The sequence below is a fragment of the Globicephala melas genome, chromosome 3 (assembly GCF_963455315.2).
Source record: "Globicephala melas chromosome 3, mGloMel1.2, whole genome shotgun sequence".
Lineage (NCBI taxonomy): Eukaryota > Metazoa > Chordata > Mammalia > Artiodactyla > Delphinidae > Globicephala > Globicephala melas.
Window position 1 is genome coordinate 81,423,015 of NC_083316.1, and position 10,696 is coordinate 81,433,710.

Sequence of the window (10,696 nt, forward strand, 5' to 3'; positions counted from 1 at the left end):
CAGATAGAGTTGTGTCTGTCATGGATAGAAATCCAAGCTGACAAAGTCTGCAGGGTCCAAAGGGATAGGAGATTTAAAGACAGAATACATGTCAACAATATTTTTTTTTCTGTAAAAAATCACAGAAAATAAAAGCAGGTGAAGCAATGGGAATAATACTGTTAGAAAAGAAAGGTTAGCTAGTCCATATCCTAAAACCCTTACAAACTGGCAACTCTTTCATGGTAAATTTTTCATGATCCAACACTTAGCCACCAAATTTACTGATCCTGATATATGAATTTTGTCGTCACTACACAAATGCTCTGTGTGTCAAAGAACAGACCCACATTATTAAAGCCTAGAAGCTAACAGCTTGTTTTATTCATCTCAGCATAGGGCTGGTTTTGCCAGTGGGCTAAATGTGTTTGAAGGTTGATGGCCAAAGCCCTCTTTCCATAGGACTATGCTTGGGCTGCCAAAACTTTTATCTTCAATTTTCTTTTCTGTAGTATTTCTGGTTTAATCTTGACCCTTTCTGATTGGCATGTTTATTATTTAGCATTCTTATCGCATATAGTCAGGTTACATTTATGTATTCACAGCTATGTAGCTATCCTGTAATTCCAGAGAACCAACATGATATACACATATTCCTGAATTTTAAACCTGGAGAAAATTTTCCCTTGACTATATTGCCTTAGTAAATTAATAACATTTATAGAGTAATATAAACATATTAACATAAATTAATGTTTATATCTTTTGAAGATAGACTTCAAAACTCTTCAATATCAAACCAACGAACCTAAATAATTATCTGATCAAGGCAGAAAGACTTAATTAAACAAAGAAGCAATTAGCTATGAGAATTGAGGTGTTCATAGAGGCATAAAAATGAGTTAGCTATTCTCTCTCATGGTCCACTGTGGACTTTAGCAAGCATCATTTTTATTTCATTATCAATATATCATAATAACTGACATTTGGTGAAATGTACTATTATAAAGGGTAAAATTTGATGAGTTTGGTAAAGTCTATAAGCAATAACCAACACTCTGATCAAAGCACAGAACATTTCCATCTTCCTGGAAATGCACTTTGTTCCTCTCTCCAGTCAATCTCCGTCTACCAAATGCAATGATTCTTCATTATTTATCTCACCATACATTAGTTACCTTGTTCTTGAGCTCCAAAGGGATGGACTTAACGCAGTACATACTCTTTCCTGACTTGGTTTTGAGAGTTTTCAGTGTTGTGTTACAGCAAACTGTATTCTGTTTGGCTTCTAATTTCCTGCATTTTAATTCAGAAAGTGGCATGCATTCAGAAAGTAGTGTGAACATGAGGCTCACCTTAAGCATTTCCCTTCTCTTAGGGATCACATATGCGTTAGTTCATTTCCTCTGAGAAGCAGACGCCAAGACAGGATTAGACATGCAAAAGATGTACGGGAGGAAGGGACTGTGAGGAATGCCAGGAGGCAGCCAGAGGAGGCAGGGGGTCCATCAGACTGTTATGCAAGTCTTATCTCTGTGAAGGAAGAGGGAAGGAAGGCGAGCTGTGCAGGAAAATAAATGTCAGGCTTTAGAAAAACTCTATGAGAGTTTCAGTCAAGGATATGAAGAATCCTTAAGACGAAGTTGCCCACTGGAAGACACTAGTATTTCTGCCATAATCACTCATTAGCTGGGAGCAGCCCATAGGAAGTGGGGTCCTGGCAGGATTGCGGCAGTGAATTCAGAGTGTAGCACCTGGGGTCTTCTACCATTTATGCTTTCTGTAGCAGGATATATGAGGAGGACATTTTCTTTTTCTTTTTTTTTTTGGAGTATAGCTGATTTACAATGTTGTGTTAGTTTCAGGTGTACAGCAAAGTGAATCAGTTATACATATACGTATATCCACTCTTTTTTATTTTTATCTCATTTTTTTATTGGAGTATAGTTGCTTTACAGTGTTGTGTATCCACTCTTTTTTAGCTGTGAGGGGACATTTTCATGACCACTCACCTCTACCCATCCCCACCTAGCCCCCCACCCTGGCCCAAGATTTACTTCTCCACACATGTTCAAGAGGCAGTCCTTCTATGATTACCATGGGCCTCTCTTTCTGAGGGGACCCTTAGAAGACAGTGGTTGGTAGAACAAATATAGTCCGTCACTGCTGTTGGTCACAGGGCCATATCCTGTACTCATGGTCTCCCTCCTCTCACCCTCAGCAGGCACCTTTGAAGGTCTTGATGGCTTAACTAGTGGTTTGACTCAAACCTCCATTCATGAGGGCTCCAACCCCTTGGTGATCATGATCTTCCTAGAACAGGGTTGCTGCATGTGTCTCTTCCCAATTACATTAGAGGAAAGGAGCAACAGAAGTGTCCAAGTGGGTCACATGAATTCCACATTTATTCCTCCCTGCCCGCAACAGGTGTATCATCACACCTGCAAACGTATTCTCTTCTGCAAGGCCATTTTTGCAGATCACCACTGGTGTGATTATTAGGGGTTGGGCCACACCTTGCACCAATGTCCCACCTTGCATTCCGGATTGCATTTTCTCTGCTTGCTGGGTTCCAAACCTTGGTCTTATCACATGTTTTTTGGGGGTTAGTACCAGTACTATTTGCATTATTTCACATTGTCTGAAAGGTAACTCTCAGATAGGCAGCGCCTGTGGCAGCCACACCAGTTTTGCTACTCATTATGGCAGCCCGCTTTGCTTCTGATGGTTAGATGCTACCTTTGACCTCTATGTTTTCAAGATTCCATCATCATTCTTACCTTCAGCAAACACGGTTCTGTAACAGCACTTATTTCCACGAGCCCTACTAATAGACCACAGCTGCCCTTGAGCTTCTCAAGGATGATGGTGTTTCTTTCACCAGTGTATTACTATTGCTTTTGTAATTGAGGTGTATTCCAAGCTCTCCCTCAGAACATGGTTAACTGGTGGGTTTTCTGGCCTTAAATAATATACCCAGTAGCTTGGCAACTTTTGTGAATTTTTAAAATTCCTTTTTTCCATGTCTGCCATGGCAGTTTTGGCTTTTCTACTGTACTTATTATGGGCTATCACTTTCTCCAAGTTTCCAAGAACCATCTTAATAGTGTATCAGCACTATTTTCTGAGGTCTTGTCAAGCTGCCAAACCCTTTATCAGAAGATAGTTCTCCCTTATCAATAAACTAAGGAATCCTTATCCCAACTCATGTTCTACTATTCTTGGTACAGGATCATCAGGATGCAATCTCAATAAGATTGTCCCAACTCCATCCAGTGCATACTGACTAGCTCCTGCAGACCCACTAGAAGCCTACTGGGAGATGCCCACAGGGATCACAGGTCCTTATCTCCTTTAGCCTGCCCAGCACTTCCCCAGCTTGGAATCTAAACGGGGAGCGACAGCCAGGTGCTGAAGGGTGTTCATGTTGTCTTGTGCAGCAGTGATCACTCAATCATTTTCAAGCAATGGAGGCATGCAGGCCCTTATTAGGAAGGAGAAGGCCTCTTCTTCAAGTCCAAAGGATTCAAGGGATCTGGAGTTAATATAATGAGTTCATCAACCCAAATGTCCCCAGCTCAAGCCTCAGTATCTCACTCTTTCCAAACAGGAATCCATCACTGGCACAGTCTTTGCTGGAAAGACTGACAATTCAACCTCCTCTGGAAGGCTCTAGGCTATTATTGTAATTAATTCCCAGGCCGAATACTCAGTTATTTTCCTGTCTCCAGCTGCAGGAGATAAGAGCCCCTTTGCAAGCTGCAAAGGAGGCCCTCTAAATTTTACACTTCACCGTCAATTGGTGATTAATCACCCACAGCCTTTTATTGGTCTTCTCTGATGCATCAAAGTCATTCAGTAAGAGACACCTGATGTGATTTCCTTCTAATACTTCCCTTAGCCATGCAAAAGCCTGAGATACTGCACCTGTCAATGCATTCATTTGCACCAGCATACCCAACCAATTCACCACAGGTGAGAGTTTTAACAAATGCACTGCTATAATTGTAGGGCTGGGCCTACTACCAGTGATGGAGTCCTCCTTGCCAGCTTGCTGGCAGGGCATCTGGCTTCAGTATCTCATATAAGAACTATTTACTTAGACCACTGCTGACACTGATTGTCTTAAGTCAGAACTTTGGAAAACAGACTTTGAGATTTGCAAGTCGGAAGTGTTTGGGGCAGCACCCTCAATACCAATATTTAGATATAAAGGCACTAGAACTAGGCAAAGAGGAAAGCTGAACTTCAGTGAGTTACAAAGGATGAACTCATATAGTTTCATGGGAAGCACTGGAGTTGGGTTGGTCCTTTAGAGTGGCCTTGGCTTGACACCACTTTGGGATGGGACCTGACTTGAGCTTAGATGCTCACTTGAGCTAAAGGAAATTTCTGGAGAGGGACACAGCTGTTGGCATTCCCAAAAGGTGGAGGAATGAGTGTCTCAGTCTTGCAGGGGGAGTTTGGGTGGTCCATCGTATTATCTACTATTGAAAGTGATTGAGAATGACATTGTGTTTGTTGGTCACTCCTTCTTGATTTTTCATTCCTAAGAATTTTAGGACCTTTATTCTTTCCTATTTTTACTGTAGTTTCTGGGAGTATTGATTCAGGTTTCTTTAGGTTTATTCTGTACTGTCATTAATGTTGATTCATGTGACAGCTATTTTAAGTTACACATGTCGGAGTTTTGTTACTTTATATTTCTCTGAGAATGACAATATATTCCTTTCAAGAAACCCGGGATTTTATAGTAAAAAGGAAGATTATGTCTGACACTTCTTACAAAGGCTAAGTTCAGCAAGCTCAGTATCTCTGTAGGCTTTAGAAAAACTGGCTATTTAATTAATTCTTGGAGGCTTAAAGGAAAATAAAAAGAAGTGAAGAAAAAACAAACACCACCTACAGTTTTAAGTGGATTTTGTTCATCTTGCTGTGGGAAGCAGCCCATTGTTAATTTTAGAAATGCTTTACAATATTTAACTTTCAGATCACCCTTAATGACACTGAGATTTACTGTCTAAGTGAAACAATCAAAATAAGAGACAGTCATGTAAGTGACAAACACCTCTGCTCTACTTTCTCTTTGCAGTGGGATAATGAAGCTCAGGTCCGCTGATCCAGGCAGTGGTGTATAGGAGCATCCCATGGCTCATAGCACAAAATCCCAAAGATGATATGTGCAGAATCACACTCTAATATATTAAAAGCCCCATGGTAAAGTAATATGTAACATTATGGTTTGAAGAAAGAGGATTTTTTGTGCGAGATTGCACATTCAAACATATTGAATGCTCAATGTGGCATTTATTTGGATGAGCAATGGAAGATTCATATAAATGTTCATGAATTATCACATGGTTGCACGTAATGTTCAGCTACACTTACCTAAATGTTTTCATATTGTGTGAGATAGATTCATCTATAAAGCCTGAAAGTCACATTTGAATGAATGATTAATGAAAACAGATCTAATTGATATTATCCTAGCATCACCTACTCACTCTAATGTTTCCATATGTCTTTGTATTGTTTCCAAACATCAAAATAAAATGTTGTATAAGAGCTATAAGAATAGTTTACAGGTTATTCTGAAGAATGAAGAAATAAAATGACAAATGAATTAGGAGCCACTTTATGATATTTTCATAGATTAAAGAGAGAGTGTTATTTTGTTTAGAACCTTGTGATAATGGAGGTGGCTCAATTACCTTTGAGTACTTGGGAGAGTGCTGTGTTTGACACGAAAGGCAAAAGATTCTGTTCTTTATTCCCCATTTCACCCAGTGTGACTGCAGAGTTGAACTAAAATATTCCTAATCACTGGATGGAGCAGGTATCTTTGAGGGTGGAGGATAACAATCAAGGGAGCATAGGAATTTTACACATTCTAAGCATCCTGGGAGAAGAAGAAAGAAAGTAAGGTAGCCAGGGAAAACTCCTTACAAATCATTCAGGAACACATTCATTTTTCGGTTCTTGCCTTAGGACTGATAAGAGAGGTTCAAAAAAGCCAAAAAAGAAAAAAAAATCAATCCAGTTGCTATGGATTGGGAGGCAGAAAAGGAACTCTTCCAACAAAGTTTAATTATTTAACTATTGCTGTGTATAATATTGCTTTCTGTTTAGGAATGTTTACACCAAAGGCTAAGGTTAAAAAATCTCTTAGCCCTTGTGTGATTAAAACTGCTAATTAATTGTCACATAAATTAATTGTAGGGTTTTCACATATGACTCTTTGAAGTATCTGCTGTCATTAGTTCTCACAAGTCTTCACAGCTCTCCTTCTATGCCACTGGCATGTAAGGCTTTGGGACATTAGGTACTTGATAGACATTCAATAATAGAATACAACAAATATACCACTTTTTCCTTTATCACAACCTCTTGAGTATTTCCCATTCTAATGCATTTTCTTTAATCCACACCTTTACCTCCTCGCAACACCTCTTCTCCATTTCATCCTATAAAATGAGCATGTCTCTGTTAGCTTATCAAAAATTTTCATTGTAAGTTGTCTATCTTGTTAGTATTTTAATAGGCCTAAGGGATTAATATAAATGTTACTGTGATGGCTACTTTTATATGTCAACTTGGAAGGTGTTGTGGATGAAATTAACATTTAAATTAGTAGACTTTGGGTAAATCAGATGGCCCTCTATAACCTGGGTGGACCTCATCAAATTAGCTGAAGACCTGAATAGAGTAAAAAGAATAGCCTGCCTGAGCAGGGGGGGAATATTTAGCAGACTACCTTTGGACTTCATCTGCACCACTGGCTCACCCATGCCTTGAGCCTGCTGGTCCACCCTGCAGATTTTGGACTCACCAGCCTCCATAACTGTGTGAGCCAATTCCTTATAGTGAATCAACCTCTCTCTCTCTCTGAACATATATACCTTATTGGTTTTGCTTTTCTGGAAAACCTTGACTAATAGAGCTATCATATGAAACTTGGATATTCAAATTTAGATAAAAGTATATTTCAGAAATTTAATTGTGATTACATTGTTAGCTTCTCTCTATGGTTACATCTAGGCCCTTAAATACTGTCTGCTTGGATAGCAGAGCTTGCTTAATGGAGATATTACATCGCTAATTGCATTGCCAGGGCAGGTTTATGACTGCACAACAGCTATCTCTCTCAAGAAAGTGACAATAAAAGCAGTTTATTGAATATTTGAAATCTCAAAAACAGCAATGGCAAACGGAAAAGGAATAAAGAGGGAATTACATAGAGAAAGAGCTCTGGAGATCTACAGAAGGATCTCTTGGAGTCTTAGGCTGAATACCAATCTGCAGGTGTACAGTGAAACTCCATGAGAGCAGACACAGAAAAAATCCAGAGGAAAGAATAATTGCCAGGTACTCATAAGCCAAACAATTGCTATACATTAAAGAGGTCCATGGATCCTTCCAAAACCCAGAAACCAAAGGAAGAAACCTTATTAAATACATGAGCCATTTAGTAGAGATACAAGAAAGGTCATGCTTTAGTAATTGGGATGAACTACTCCTACAGAATAGATTATTCTAGACCAAGGTTCAGCAAACAAAGAACCAAATCTGACCCACTGCCTGGTTTATTAAATAAAGTTTTATTGGAACACAGATATTCTCATTCATTTATATTTTATCTATGGAGGGTTTTGTGTTACAACAACAGATTTGTTTAGCTGAGGTAGAGAACGTAGGCCTTGCAAAGCTTAAAATAGATGCTGTCTCATTCTTTACAGGAAGTTTGCTGATCCCTCCTCTAGAATTACCCTGATCAAAAGAACTTTCATGCAAAAGATGATCATCTTTGCTAATTACTAGAGAAATGCTAATCAAAACTACCACAAGGTACCACCTCACTCCAGTCAGAATGGCCATCATTAAAAAGTCTACAAATAATAAATGCTAGAGAGGGTGTGGAGAAAAGGGAACCCTTTTACACTGTTAGTGGGAATGTAAATTGGTACAGCCACTATGGAAAACAGTGTGGAGTTTCCTCAAAAAACTAAAAATAGAGGTGCCATATGATCCAGCAATCACACTCCTGGGCATATACCCAGACAAAACTATAATTCAAAAAGATACATGCACCCCTATGTTCATAGCAGCACTATTTACAATAGCAAAGACATGGAAACAACCTAAATGTCTGTCGAAAGATGAATGGATAAAGAAGTTGTCATACACACACACACACACACACACACACTTTGGAATATTACTCAGCCATTAAAAAGAATGAAATAATGCCATTTGCAGCAATATGGATGGACATAGAGATTATCATATTATGCGAAGTAAGTCAGAAAGAGAAACACAAATACCATATGCTATCACTTATATATGGAATCTAAAATATGATACAAATGAACTTATCTGTAAAACAGAAACAGACTCACAGACATAGAGAACAGACTTGTGGTTGCCATGGGGGAGGGGGTTGGGGGAAGGATGGATTGGGAGTTTGGGATTAACAGATGCAAACTATTATATATAGAATGGGTAAACAAGTCCTACTATATAGCACAGGGAATTATACTGAATATCCTATGATAAACCATAATGCAAAAAAAATGGAAAAAGAATATATCTATGTATAACTGAGTCACTTTGCTGTACAGCAGAAATTAAACACAATATTGTAAGTCAACTATACTTTAATAAAATTAAAAAAAAAAGAATTTTCATGATTTCCATGCAACTCAACAGCCTGTCAGAACAAAGTCCAACATTATTAAAAGTCAGACAACAAAATTCAGCAACCAACAATTTAAAATTTACAATGCCTGTCATCCAATCAAAACAATTTTCAGGTTTTGGTCAAGATGGCAACGTAGGAAGCTCTCAAACTCCCTCTTCCCATGGATGAATGAAAAAATAACTTCAAAATGGGTAGGAAAGACTGAGGTCTTCCAGCACAGCCCCATACAACTGGGAAGGAACTCCCAACTCCCACCTTCACTGAGCTTTGTGTCCATGAAACCTACAAGGCTATAGCAAACAAGGGAGCAGTTGTTAATGAAGGCAAAGGCACTCTCATTTCAGTGCTTTCCCGGCTCCACCCAGGGCTCAGTGTAGAGGGAACAGATAAAATCACCCACCTCCCAGTCTTTTCCTGAGAGGGGTCCATCTGCATACTTTGAAGGCACTATATAAGAGTTGTGTTTCTAATTTAGCATACATCTCTATCTCTATCTATCGATCTTTTGTTTCCTATTTCTATCTTTAGATGTCAGGGCTTGTGATTTTTATTCTCATTTATATATATATATATATATATATATGTTCCATAGTGATTTTTAAATGGAATTTGGAAGACAGAGAATGAAATACTCTTAGTAACCTACCTCATAATTGAGAGATTTACTATATATATATATATTTTGTGTGTGTGTGTGTGTGTGTGGTACACAGGCCTCTCACTGTTGTGGCCTCTCCCGTTGCAGAGCAGAGGCTCCGATGCACAGGCTCAGCGGCCATGGCTCACGGGCCCAGCCGCTCCGCGGCATGTGGAATCTTCCTGGACCGGGGCATGAACCAGTGTTCCCTGCATCAGCAGGCGGACTCTCAACCACTGTGCCACCAGGGAAGACCTACTACATGTAGTTTTGATAGTTGCCTTATTGGCATCATCATTGTCTTAAATTTAATGGTTTCACTGCTATATTCATCCTACTAAGAACTGTTCTCAAGTTAATAAGGTCCAGTCTGCTAAACAGACCATTCCTTTTAGGTTTCTTTCCATTTTCCCACAGCATGTTGGAAAGGTAATCTGTATGCTCTGGCTGCATATTATTATTACAATTTTACTTTTAGATTGTTTAATATACTTACATGATTAGTTGTATTATGTTACATTTTAATATGACATTCTCATTTTCACTAGATTACATGAGTCAGGTACTCTTTCCTAAAAGATTTAGCTACTTATATATAAATTTTTGCCATAATTTTACCAACACTGTGCTGTCTGTAAAAATTTCATGGCACCTAACTGGTAAGTGATATATTAAATGACCTCAGACCCTGGTATGGAAGACATATTTTGAATCAAGTTCTAGCATTTTGTTTGAGCTATAACAATGCAAATTATAACACTGTACTACAGTTCTGAGATGTACTAAAAAAATAAGAGGCATAACACTAATTGTGCCAGGTGGTGCCTTTCATTTGCAGTGACAAAGCTGATTACTCTACAAAATGAGTTTACCGTAAAAGAATGTTAAAAATTTCTATCTAGTGCATCACCAATTTCTTTAATTACCTACTGTTAATGTACCTTCAATAGCAATACATGGTGCAGACAAGCTACCAGAATTAAATATTTAAATGAAATTGTGCATTTTTTATTAAAGGAAGTATTTAAATAAAGCAAAAGTAACTTTATATCTAATAAGCCTCACTTATATGAATGAAGATTAAAGCAGTTCATATTCTCTCTTAGGGAACTTGATAGCAATTGCTGAATTTCTTTAATAATGAAAAATTGGATTCAACAAAATTTAAACAATACAAATAATCATATATTTTAGTGTTTCAACATTTTAGTGTGTTAATTACCTTCAAAGATACATTCTGCCTCAAAGCCTCCTTACATGCTGAGGAACATACTGAAGAATTATAAAGGTGTCGTGTAAAGTATGTTGTCACATATTCTGCAGTAAGTGGGTTTCAGAAAAACCTGCCCAAGGCTTAAGGAAAAAATAAAAGAGTTTAAAGT